Source organism: Bos grunniens, chromosome 20 (assembly GCF_055505025.1).
Source record: "Bos grunniens cultivar Pamir isolate PY7600 chromosome 20, Bosgru_T2T1.0, whole genome shotgun sequence".
NCBI classification, from domain to species: domain Eukaryota; kingdom Metazoa; phylum Chordata; class Mammalia; order Artiodactyla; family Bovidae; genus Bos; species Bos grunniens.
This window is the reverse complement of record NC_141184.1, coordinates 1072725-1085716: the sequence shown is the minus strand read 5'-3', so window position 1 is coordinate 1085716 and position 12992 is coordinate 1072725.

Below are 12992 nucleotides of genomic sequence, written 5' to 3'. Positions count from 1 at the left end.
CTGTGTCCCCAGAGCCCAGAGCCTGCGGTGAGCCCACCAGCTCCACATTCCTGCTGGTCCGCTGGGAGAGGACGCGGTGGCCTCCCCGGGAGCCGGGCCTTCCTCTTATTTTGGCTCCTGAACCGCTCTGCGCCCACTGCCTGCGGAAGAGGGGTGGGCGGACGGGTTATCAGCAAAGCTGCAGCTTTTCACCCACTCCTGCTGTTCACCAACAAAGGGCGCTGCGGGGGCGCTGAGAGGGTGGTGTGTGTGACTGTGTGTGCAGCTGTCTAGGTGTGCTTCTGGAAACCAGAGACCATTCATTTCATTCTTCTAGTTTCAAGTACAAAATAAGTTATCCTTGACATTGAGGGCTTCCCTGGTGGCTCAGTGGGTAAAGAATCCACCTGCAATGCAGGAGACCCCGGTTCTATTCCTGGGTCGGGAAGTTCCACTGGAGAAGGGAAAGGCTACCCACTCTTCTTGGGCTTCCCTGGTGGCTCAGCTGGTGAAGAATCTGCCTGCAATGTGGGAGACCTGGGTTTGATCCCTGGGTTGGCAAGATCCCCTGGAGGAGTGCATGGAAATGCACTCCAATATTCCGGCCTGGAGAATCCCATGGACTTTCACTTCTTTCTCTTTCTTGTGGCTCAGATGGTAAAGAATCCACCTGTCAATGCAGGAGACTCAGGTTTGATCCCTGGGTCGGGAAGATCCCCTGGAGGAGGGCACGGCAACCCACTCCAATGTTCTTGCCTGGGGAATCCTGTGGACAGAGGAGCCTGGTGGGCCGCAGTCCCTGGGGTTGCAGAGAGTTGGACACGACTGAGTGACTGACACGCACACGGAGAAAAGCACAGCAGGCTCTCTCATCACAGCGTTGCTCTGGGACATTGTTTCTGCTTTTATTTTGCACCCTTGCCTCACTTCTCACTGAAGCCAGAAAACTAGAATTGACCACAGCGGAGAAGTGGAGCCCTCAGGCCCAGACCTGCCATCAGAATGGGCCCTGGGCCTGGGCAGTGCCGATGACCAGGACAGGACCATCCAAGGCCCGGGGCCCCCTCACCAAGGCTGCTCTGAAAGGGGACAGGATGACGTGCTCCCTGTGAAGTGACAAGGACGCTGCCCAGGACGCCGGCCTCCCAGGATCTCAGCTCAGCGGGCGAGTGAGGGCGGGGACCAGGGGCGGCCAGACCTGGGCACTGTGTGCGGCCCACGGTCACCGCCACTCAGGCCCACAGGGCCCCAGCCCGTGTGCAAGGCCGAGCAGTTGTCACCTTGCCCAGCTCGCAGGGCCCAGCTGGGGCATCAGGCCTCTTCCGGGGCACTGGGGTCTTAGAACAAACAGGTCCTTGTCAGACCAAGGCTTGGTCCAAACCGACGGGCAGGACTGTGTTACACCTGGAGGGTCTTCCATGAGCATGACCCCGGGGAGGCGGGGGAAGGGGAGAGCAGCCTCATGCTGGGGGAGCCCAAGCCCCTGCCCCACCCCCAGCCTCACAGGACACCACCGTTTGCACCCACCAGCCCCAGAAGGGTCCAGGTGAGCATGCTCCTGAGAGGGTGGGAAAGCAGAAAGGAAGCCTGGATTTCCAGAAGGCGGTGGTGGCTTGTGGCAGTGGGGAGAGACAGGAGGCTGGGACACCCTACAAGTCAGGGCTGGGCCACGGAGGGGAGGTCTGCAGCAGTGGGCTGACAGGGGACCCCCAACAGCTCCCGCCTTCGTGGAAGCACGCTCTCCACCTAATAACCATCCAGGGCCTCCTCCTCCAGGGACAGAAGTCCCGGCAGCTTCCTGACCTGATGAAGGGTGTCTTCCTGCCGTGGGAAACGGAGCCCTGGTGGTTGGTTTTCGCTCAAGGTAATAAAGTAATCGCTGGCTATCGGCCGCGGTCATCAGCAGCCTGGTACCTGCGCAGGGCGGCTCTGATGGCCCGCGGGCTGTGTGCTCTCTGGAGCATGGGGACTGGAAGCTGGGGGCCCCCAGGCCCCACATTCCCTGCCCGGATCTCCTAAGGGCCTGGAGCGTCTGCACCACCCAAAAGAAGCCCTTATCGCCAGTGGCAGAAAGGTCACAATTCCTGGAAACCAGAGACAAGGGCTGGGTCCGCCGCAGGGCAGCGAGCTCCCAGCGCAGCTGGACTGGGCCCTGCGACCTCTGACATGAAAGGCATGGCGTTGGGAGGGGCCGGGAGGGCAGAAGACCGCAGGACGGGGCTGGGCCCCCCAACACTCCAGGAGTTTCCCCTCCCTCCCTGTGGACACCCTCCTTCCCAAAAGGACTCGTGTCCCTTATCACCTGCCATGACTGGGAAACCCGGAACCCGCCTCAAACCCCGGGAGTTCCCAGGGTCAGGGGCACCTTGACCCGGTAGGGACGGCCGTGCACACAGGGAGAACTGTGGGACCCTGGTCACTGGGGAACACGCCCGACGGGGCCCCGAAGGTGCCAGGCCGGGCTGGTAGGCGCACAGTGGCAGGTCAGGGCGCGTTTCCAGGGGTGGCTGCCTGACGCTACATCCTGGACGCCTGGCATCGGTGCGAGAGACTGAGAGCCGCTCCGGGTTGTGACCGGCCAATGGAAACGTGGGCGGGGTGGAGGTTGGCGTGAAATGACGTCAGAGCACTGGCAGGCAAGGACCCCAGTGCTGAGGGAGCCAGAAACACCGCAGGAGTGGATTTACTGTGCAGCTCACCCTCCGGCCAGAGAACGTCCTTCCGCGATGTGTCAGGAGCCACGGACAGAGTGAGAGCCCCGTTCTCCCAGACTCTGCCTCGCTGCTCCCTGCAGGCCACCTCAGCCAGGCCCCACCCCACGGGGGCGGGTCCCAGAGGGGCCAGGATCGGGGCGCTCTTGGCCACAAGAAACAGGGTTGATGTGGGACCCGGGTGGGTAGCAAGCCTGCCCAAACCCATCTGGCCCACAGAGATCCTTGATGACAGCAGTGAATCTCGGCATTCCTAGGACTCAAACATCCACCAACTCAAATCTTCCTTAACTTTTATAATAAAAGGGACAGTACCAGAAACTTCTACTGCAAATCTCCCGCCAGCCTTCCCAAGAGAGACCCTGAAGGGGCCGTTCCAGGGAGGACACAGCCAGGCCTCCTAAGGACTTCTAGACGGTTGGTGAAAAGTGAAATGAAAAAAAAGTGAAAATGTTAGTCCGTCAGTCGCATCCGAGTCTTTGCGCCCCCATGGACTGTAGCCCACCAGGCTCCTCTGTCCATGGGATTCTCCAGGCAAGAATACTGGAGTGGGTGTTCCCTTCTGCAGGGGATCTTCCTGACCCAGGGGTTAAATCCACATCTCCTGCATTGCAGAGGGGTTCTTTACCATTTGAGCCACCAGGACAGATGGTCAGAACTGACACTGATTCCTGGGAATCCAGGACACACGGCGGGCAGTGGGGGACATTGGACTGGGCAGTGTGGGGGTGGTGGGGGGCAGTGGGCTCTCGTGAGCACAGCGACAACCCCCTCCTCACTCGCTGCCCCCCCCACCCACTCTGACAGCTCACCAGCTCTGCCAAGGACAGATGGCCCCAAGCCCCTCTGCAGTCAGTCATATGCTTCTGTGTTGGAAGAACTAGCCCTAAACCGCCCCCGGCCCCACCCACGTCCCTTCCCATTGCTGGCCGAGGGGCAGGCTCAGCAGTGATGCACATCCAGTAGTAATGTCCAGCCCTGGGCAGCGGCCATTCCTCCCGTCTCGGATGGTCATTGTAGATGCCTCTGCTGAGAACCGGGAGGACACAGGCATCTAAGACAATAAAAATCACGTGTGATGCCCTCCCTGGGAGCAGAACCTGGGCAGAGTTTTCCAGCCGTTTTTTATGCGCATCTTTGCAATTACTTCTCCCTGGCGGTCAAGAAAACTGACCCCAGAAAGGCAGCAGGGTGAGGGCCCTCCTAGGACCTGCCTGCCTGTTGGGCCGCGCCACCCTCTCTACCCTCCCCAGGTGGGGGCTGGGAGCGAGGCCCAGTGTATCCCTCTGGGCTCCTTGCACCCGGTTAGAGGGCAGACCCAGTGACCATCTCCACCGTAGCAATCCCCTCTCCCACCGTCCAGCGTCAGGAGGAGCCCCATAGGACCGCATCTCCTCCTGTGGGAATCCCACAGCGTCTGCCTGACCCTGACCTTCACTGCAGCCCCTGCAAAGGCCCAGTAGCCTGGCTGCGTGGGCGTGCATCGGGGCCAGACACACGGGCTCTTCAGGACATCGAGGTGGTCCATATCGTTCCCGCCGTGTTGGAGCCTGGCAGTGGTGCTTCTGACTTACTTTCTTGAGCAGCTGGTGTGTTTCGGGGCTTCAGCCAGGACGGGCTACATGAAGACTACATGATGCCCAGGGTGGGGATGCCAGGCAGGGTCCGTGGTGGCCGTCTTCCTGCCCTCAGAGGGGCCGTGGGCCCGGGGCATTACTGGGGGAGGGCTCCTGCAGCTGACCCCTGCGTGTCCCATGCCAGGAGAAGGTCCAGAGTCACACTTGGTCACTTGGGTTGCCTCTAGATCTCCAGGAGGCTCTGACTGCAGCACGTCCTCGGAGTGTTGGCTGACCTGCCCCGGACTGTCTTCCTGAGGATCCGTGCAGCCAGCCAAGGGCTCTGTTCATCACCCCCGGGATCCCCAGGCCACCTCCTTCTTGGGCACCCTGCACCTCCTCCCTGCCTTCGCACCTTGGTGACGGTGCCACTCTGAGGACCCCCGTCCATGACACCCTACCCCACCTACACCCCCACTCCCTGTGCATAGAGGGACCCCGCCCCTTCCCCACCTCCCTGTACAGAGGGACCCTGCCCTGATCCCCCCTGCACATAGAGGGACCCCGCCCACTCCCCCTGCACATAGAGGGACCCCGCCCACTCTCCCTCCTCATAGAGGGACCCTGCCCCCTCCCCCTGCACACTGAGGGACCCCGCCCACTCCCCCCTGCACACTGAAGGACCCTGCCCTCCCAGCAGTGCCCCCACCCCACCCCTGGCGCTCCAGCTCTGAGCTGCCCTCTCTGCTGCCTGGGGCTGCTCCAGGTGCAGCTGTTCAGTCCGGGTCCCTGAAGGCAGAGACGGCTCGCAGAGTCTGTCCTTGGGTAGGAGCCTCACAGACAGGCTGGGTTGGGGCAGGGAGGGGGCAGGAGGAGAAACTGGGCGGAAGGGAAGCGCCAGCAGGTGCCTGTCGATGCCCACCCGGGGTCTCCCAGCTCGCAGCCTGTGTGACCCTGTGGACTGGTGCACCCAGAACCCCCACCCCCGCGAGGGTGGAAGGAGGGAAGGAGCCCTTCCCAAGCGTACATCCAGAATCCCGTGAGGGTGTCTGCACCAGCCTGGGGGCCCCTGCCATGGAGGAAGGAGGACTGGGAGGAGCTGGGTGCCTGGAGAGGGACACAGGCGACTTGAGAGGGCACCCAGGAGGTGCCACCCCCACGTCCCGAGCCTGGCTCCCAAGGTGTAGAGCGAGCATCAATCACCTGCAGCCTGAGGGATGCATGCGCCTGCAGACATGGCCCTGCCCCCTCAGCCCCCACCCCCTGCACAGGCACTGGGTGGGCTGGCTACAGCAAGACCCCCACACCAGCTCCGGGATCAGGGCTCTCCATGCACCTGCTGGAAACTCAGCCACGCAGAGGGGCTTCCCTCTCCTGAGGGCTGGTGCTGCTCCTTCCAGCAGAGGGGCTCCCCACTGAGATGTTCTCGGGCTTTCCTGTGGCTCAGCTTGTGAAGAATCCACCTGCAGTGCTGGGGACCCAGGTTCGATCCCTGGATTGAGAAGAGCCCCTGGAGAAGGGAAGGGCTACCCACTCCAGTACTCTGGCCTGGAGAATCCCGTGGACTGTCTAGTCCTTGAGATCACAAAGAGTCAGACACAACTGAGCGACTTTCACTTCACTTCACTCCCAGCAGATAAGCTGAAACCGTCACCCTAACCTCGGCTCACCCTCCCATCCCACCCAACCCCAGGTGTGCGGGCGTCTGCTGACCTTCACTGGGTCAGCCAGCCACGGGGGGCGTCTGTGCATAGCTACAAATTCGGACTGGACAGTCCCAGGTCCCACGCGTCCCACCCGTGGGGATGAGCTCGCTGGACCGCCGGGCCCAGTGCTGCAGGGTGGTTGGATCCCTCTGGACCACGATGGGCACTCAGGGCGGACACAGCTACAGGCCCTGCGATGCCATGGCGTCGTCTCCCGGGAGCTGAGCCAGGGGGACGTCAGGGCACAGCCGTCCTGCGCAGGCGCAGCGGCCCCAACAGAGAAGAAGGTGTACTGCTGGGACCAGCCCGGGCGGGGCTCACTCTCGGAGACTCGGCTGGCCCTGGGGGCAGGACTGAAGTCTCCCCCAGCCGTCTTCCGAGGAGTCTAGAGCCTTCCTTTCGAGTGGGACGGGGCCCTGGGCTCTGTCGTCCTGAGCCCCCCACACACGGCGGCAGCACCACTCAGGGGGTGGCCGGCCAGCCGTGCAGGGGGGCTCTGGTCTGGATGCAAGCCTGCGGGGACCATGTGGGTGACCCCCTCAGGATGTCCCCCTCCGAGGGCCCCAGTAGGAGCCCCAGGGTCCCCCCTCATTCCTGCATCCGGAGTCCTCGGAGCCCTGGGCTGGGGGATGGGGACGCGGGTCCTCCCAGGCGCCCCACAGATGGCCAGTGATGGATGGGGGCAGCAGCTCTGCCCGGGAGATGGCTCACAGAGCCGGACCTTGCAGCCCCCGCTCCTTGCTTGCAGCTTATCGTGAGAATTCCGGCTTAACGATACAGCTTTAGATAAACAGGGAGTCACAGCGCAGCGATTTGTCTTTTTTTCCTTTCTTCCTGGATCAGAAGCCTTTCTGTCTCAGGAGCTGTTTCCACGAGAGTCGTGGTTACATCAGAAGGAAGTAAACGTGACCCCCACACTCCCATGTTTTCGTCTTTCCTGAGCCTCCCCTCACGCCACTGCAGCCCATCCACCTTGCCAGAGGGTTCTGTTTCAAGGCCCACTCTGTGTCCACGGCACTTGGCTCAGAATCCTGTCCTTCCCCAGCCCAGAGGAAGCGCACGGCCCAAGCAGTATTTCTAATTTGAACTTTGTTGTGTAATTATGGTGTGAAACTTATTATTTTCCCTTTATTCCCCCCCTCTCGGTTACGGCACATTTTATTGCATAAATAAATTACACATCCCGCACTTCAGGCCGCACAGCCTGCACACCAATTAAACCTGAGGTTGACACAGCCCGAGCACAATTACGTGTAATCTGCAGAGTGAAATGCCCGTTTATTTCCTCAGCACTAATAGTATCGTTTAGCTACACGGTGGTGCTGAGTCCAGGCGGGGGCCCTGCAGGAGCGATTTATGGGCTCCGAGCGGGAGGGCTGGCGGCCCACGGCCTCATGTCCCGGGGGCCGGGGTGCCACCCACACGGGACCATGGACCTGATGAAGCTGCCCCGCGGGCTTGAGGGCGAGCTTTGCAGGGCTGGGTGTGCACACAGAGGGGAGGTGGCCCCCCATGCTTTCCCCCGGGGGGCAAGCCTGCCCGCAGCCCCTGAGTAGCTTGCTGAGCGGGGCCACCAGCGTGTCCTGCAGAGGAAGACGGGCTGCCCTTCGCCTCATCTCAAGATGTCTCACGGGTGCAGAGAAAGTGCTTCTCCTCACAGCTGCACAAACCCTCCATCCCAACTCCTTCCCCTCCCAGGACACCCTCTGGGACAGCTTCACGAGAGACCCAACGTGAGGAAGAGGGGCCTCCACAGGCTCTGATTAAACCCCGGGTGGACTGGCCAGTGTCCCCCAGGGCCAAAGAGTCAGAGCCACGGACCCTCAGGCAGTGGGAAGGTCCGTCCACAGGGCAGAAGTGGACGCCCCGAGCGCCCTCCCGAGGCCTGGAAGAAGGCAACCTGCTTCCCTCAGGCCAGCCTGCCCTGCAGAGTCACACAGGACCTGAGTCGCCCACAGCCCGCGGCCTGCCGAGGGTGTCAGCCTTCTCTCAGGGCTCCTCTTCCAGGAAAAGACAGCTCCGTATCTCAGGGCCACAGCGAGCATCTTGGGGTCCCACGGAGGCTGCCCCCTGCCTGGGAAACACCCTCCATACGCGGGACACAGCCAGACACCGCCGTCACCGCAAAGGCCCACTTTCCTCCAGCTGCCCTTTGAGAAGGAGGTTTCCGGTCACTCGCCTCTCACTTGACCAGAATGCCCCCAGCAAGGGTGTTTAGGGGCTGACCCAGGGGGGTGGGCGAGGTCTGGGCAGCGCCTGCTTCTGGGCAGACCTCCGTGGACAGCCCTGCTCCTCGCCCAGGCCAGCAGGAGGCCCTGCCCGTTCCCCAGCTCCCCACCTGGAGCCCCCCAATACACCCCACCTGCCAAGGACCACCCCGATGCTCAGCCCAGCCCAGGCACCACGCCAGCCCTCCAGGCCACGAGCAGGCACGTGTCAGCCAGGAGGCGGTCACTCTGGGCCATCGTCCTCTCCTGTGACTCCTGCGTCTTGGGGACAGGGCCCCCCGTCCATCGGGGCCTTGGGCCTGGCAGAAGCTGTCCAGAGCTGAATCTCACTTTCCAGCAGGACCGTGGGTCGGATGTGAAGTCGGCGGTGGCGTGGGGTCCATGATAGCCACGGCCACATGGGGGCCCAGGCCCTGGTGTGGGGACTGCTCCTCCCAGGGCTCAGCCCACCAGGGGACCAGCTGCCTGTGGCAGGCGCTCAGGGTGCCCACTCGCCTGCAGGGTGAGGGAGCCAGACCATCCTGGATGGTGGAGGTGAGAACCCAGTGGAGGTCCTGCCCCCGAGCCCCCCACTCGCCCAGGGGACTCGGGGATGAGGAAACGGACGCAGGGGCAGTCCTCCTGGCCCCTCAGAGACCCCAGTGCGGGGTCCCCAGAATGGAGGAAGGGGCTCCCTTGGCGTCGGGGCGGTGAAGGCAGGGAGACAGGATGAGTAAGCACATCCCCTCTGCTGTCCCAGCGGGCTCACGTGTCCCCGGGTCTGCCCCAGCCAGGCTCCCGGGCGGCAAGGTGGTCCTCACCCCCGGAGCACCCTAGCTTCTACATGGAGGCGTCGCCGTGTGTGTGTCGGGTGTGGGCACCATGCTGGGTTCCAGCCTCGCTGAGCTGGTGGGCCTGAGTCTTGGAGACAGCCTATTCTTGATCGACTTGAAGGGAAAATAAGTGTGCCAGCCCCGTCCCGTGCCTGGAGCCACTCCCTGGAGCTCTATGTGGAAACCAGGGGAACCGATTTTATGACCCAAACTGCCCAGAGGAGGGAGGGGGGCTGCTGTGGGCATCCGTCCTGAGAGGAAGCTTGGGGCCCCAGGGCAGGCCTGTGAGGAACCATGTCTCCCACGGGAAGCCTGGGAGGCAGAGGTAGACGCGAGCGGCGGGAGGAAACTTAAACGCACTTGCTGAGTGACAGAGGCCCCTCCGAGCAGGCACCACGCTGCAGAGCCCAGCCGGCGACACCTGAGGATGGCACAGCACAGAGGCAGCGACGGAGCAGGGGTCGCCATGGGGACAGGGGCGGGCGGGAGGCGTGCACAGGGGCCCCCAGTCCAGTCCAGTCGCTCAGTCGCGCCCGACTCGTTGCGACCCATGAAGCACAGCACTCCAGGCCTCCCTGTCCATCACCAACTCCCAGAGTTTACCCAAACCCACATCCATCGAGTAGGTGATGCCATCCAGCCATCTCACCCTCTGTCGTCCTCTTCTCCCCCTGCCCTCAATCTTTCCCAGCACCAGGGTCTTTTCAAATGAGTTAGCTCTTCCCATCAGGTGGCCAAAGTACTGGTTTCAGCCTCAGCATCATTCCTTCCAATGAACACCCAGGACTGATCTCCTTTAGGATGGACTGGTTGGATCTCCTTGCAGTCCAAGGGACTCTCGAGTCTTCTCCACCACAGTTCAGAAGCACCAATTCTTTTGGACTTAGGCAGTGACAGCGCCCTGTGTGACTCTGAGACGGGGCCTCAGGTCCTTACACACTTGTCCAGGCCCGTAGAAGGAACAGCAGGAATGGGCCTGGTGTGAACTCCGACTCGGCACCCTGCGTCGGTGCTGGCTCAGCCGTGGTGACGCTGGTCCCACCCCAGGGCTGGTGACGCGACAGAGAAACGGGGGCAGGGCAGCAGGTGGGGTCTGCACTTCCTGCTCATTTTACCGGCAAATCTAAAACTTCTTCAAAAAATAGAGTCTATCAGTTTTTCTTTTTCTAATAAAAAGAAAGGAGAAATAAGGTAACATCATCTCATAGAACTCACATTCTCGTTCCTCTTCCTGTAATGAAGCCCATTAAAATTATGTTTCATTATTATTCAGGATTTCTATTGTCCGATCAACATCAGGAAGAAACAGGACTGAGCCCAGGTGGTCCTCGGTCCAGGTGGGTCCTGTGGTCAGTGGGGGTCTGCCTGCCCTCATCATGGCGGTGAACCTCAGGGCCAGGTGGACTGTTCCCAGGCTCTGAGCTGGTTCCTCTGATAGAACTCACTTTCTTCTCCTTCCTCCTGTAATGCAGCCCATTAAAATCATCTTTTATTAGATGTGTCCCCAGCGGCCTGAGAAGGCCCAGAGGCACCCGAGCCAGGTGCAGAGAGGGAGAGGCCTGCAGGCCCGGACAGGCTTCTGGGGGACTCACATTCCTGTCCCTGCATCGAGGGCCTTCAGTGCTGGGTTCATGCCGTGCTGGCTGGGAGCGAACGTTCCAGCCACTGGGGGCCCAGCCCTCCCTTCTCCGGGGGCGGGGGGCAGCGGGGAGGGCCAGCCTCAGAAGAGGCAGCGGGGCACCCAGCACCCCCCCCCAGGGTCACCAGAGCCTCTGGAATGCGCCAGATGGCTGCTGAGGGCCGCCCCCGGCACGGGTGCCCCAGCGCGTGCCTCCGAGGTCAGACTCCGCTCCGGACGCTGATGGCTGTCATCTGGCAGTCGCTGGCTCTCGTCTGCAGCAGGCCGCGGCCGCGGGGAGGGCCCCCGAATGCCACAGTGGCAGGGGTCAGATGCGACAGCGGGAGGTGAGGAAAGCTGACCTCGCCGACACGTCCAGCCTTCCAGCTGTCACTGCCGGCACGTCGGAGGCCGAGGGTGAGTGGGCAGAGACGCAGGTCCGGACACACCGAGCTTCCGGGCAGCTCAAAGCTTCCAGGGCCCGTTCCCCGCCCCCCCGCCCCGCCCCCCCCACATCCGCTGGGGACTCCAGGAAGGCTGAGTGCCAGGTCCGCAGAAAGTGGGTGGTGTGCATGCATGCTCACGTGTGTGTGTGTGCACGGTGGAGCCTGCTCTCTAAGAACCACGTGGCAAGTCCCTCTGTAACTACTCCAGCCAGGTGGCTAGTGCTGTGGCTGGTCCGCTCACTGAGGCAGCCTGTGCGGCCCCTCAGGAGGAAAGAGCCAGGTTCTCACAGCAGTGACACTCATGTGCCCGTGTGCACCGGGCGAACCGCCGCTCACTCCACAAAGAGCACCCGGAGCGCCACGCACGGAGCAGCCTGCCTGCCGGTGTGCAAGGGGCGTGTCCTGCTCACCCAGCTCTGCACCTGCGCCCCGTGCCCCGGGGGCTGCTTGGCTGTGCTTGAACCTTGTGAGTTTCACTGCACTGGGATGGGGCCACTGAAAAGACAGGGAGGCGGGGAGGGGAGGCGGGGAGGGAGAGACGAGAGACGGGAGGGGAGGGGACTCCCCTTTGTACCCTGACATCGCACTGCTGTCTGCCCACACCTGTCCTGCAGGGAGGCTCTGACCCAGTGTGCGGGGTGTGGCCGGCCCCAGGCCTGGCAGGGCGGGTGTGCCCCAGGGACGGCGAGGGCGTGTCCTTTCCCTGTGGGTCCTCAGTGCCAGGCCCCACTCGAGGTGGGATGGCTCCGGAGGAAGCTGCAGGCCAGGCCACCCTGGAACTCCAGCTTGGGCACCAAGGCCGGGGATCTGTGGGTCCCAGAGGGGACGGGGTGACAGAGGAGTCAGCCCACCGTGAGCCCCTCTGGACCCCGCGAGGCAGGGAGGTCTGGGGCCTCCTCTTCAAACACCTCACTGAGCTGCATATGGCCGAGGGTCTCCAAGCCCCAGCCCTGGGCTGCAAGGATGCGCCCCTTGCTGTCCGGCCAGCCTGTGGTCATTTGTCCTGCCAAATTGCTGGCTCCTCTTCCCCTGGCACCTGGACTCAGGTATTTAAAGGAACAGGCTCCTCTGTGACCAAAAGCTCAAGTAACGGCCCCTGGCTCCCTGGCCACCGTGGAAAGGCTGCCTTCTCACATGACCGGTGGCACCAAGTTTTATCACGAGGGCTTGAGCAGACTCAGGCTGAATCCATCCAAGAGTTCATTCATAAGGAAACGATGGTGAAGGGGAAGGGGTGGGAGCCCCTTGCCTGGATGACCCTCAAGTCTGCAGCTCGGGTCCAACGTTCTGATGGGGAAGGTCCAGCTGAGTCAGTTCTTTTTCTGAGTCACTGAGAAAAACTCTGGGTCATACCGTCCAGCCCCAGACCCCAGAGTGGACCTCCCAATCCAGACTCTTCAGACCCTGGGTCCCTCTAACACCGGTGTCCTCCCCTGGGACCTGAGTCATAAGGGCACCCCTGCTGGCCAAACCCAGCAGGAAAGAGCCTTCCCAAGGACGCTGCTGTCCTGAAGAGCCAGGTGTGGTCACTAGGGCTCACCCCTCACACAGGCCGGGAGCAAACACCGGAAACACCAGAGGGTTAGTGGATTCACCCGTGACATCCGAGGAGAAAGTCGCCCCCAAACGTTAAGTTTACGGGTGGCCTTCAACTGCCCATGTGACTGTCATACCTGCATGCACTGGTCGGCTCCTCACCAGGAAACAGCCCTCAGAGCCAGCACCCCCAGACACCTTGCAGGGAGCCCTGTCCTCACAGTCCAGAGCGGTCCAGGCCTTAGCATTTGACATCAAAGGAAGTGATTCTGTTGGTTTAATTGTTGTTTGTTGGTCAGTTGCTAGGTCGTGTCCGACTTTTTGCTGCGGTACACCAGGCTTTCCTGTCCTTCTCTTTCTCCCAGAGTCTGCTCAAATTCACATCCATCGAATTGGTGAT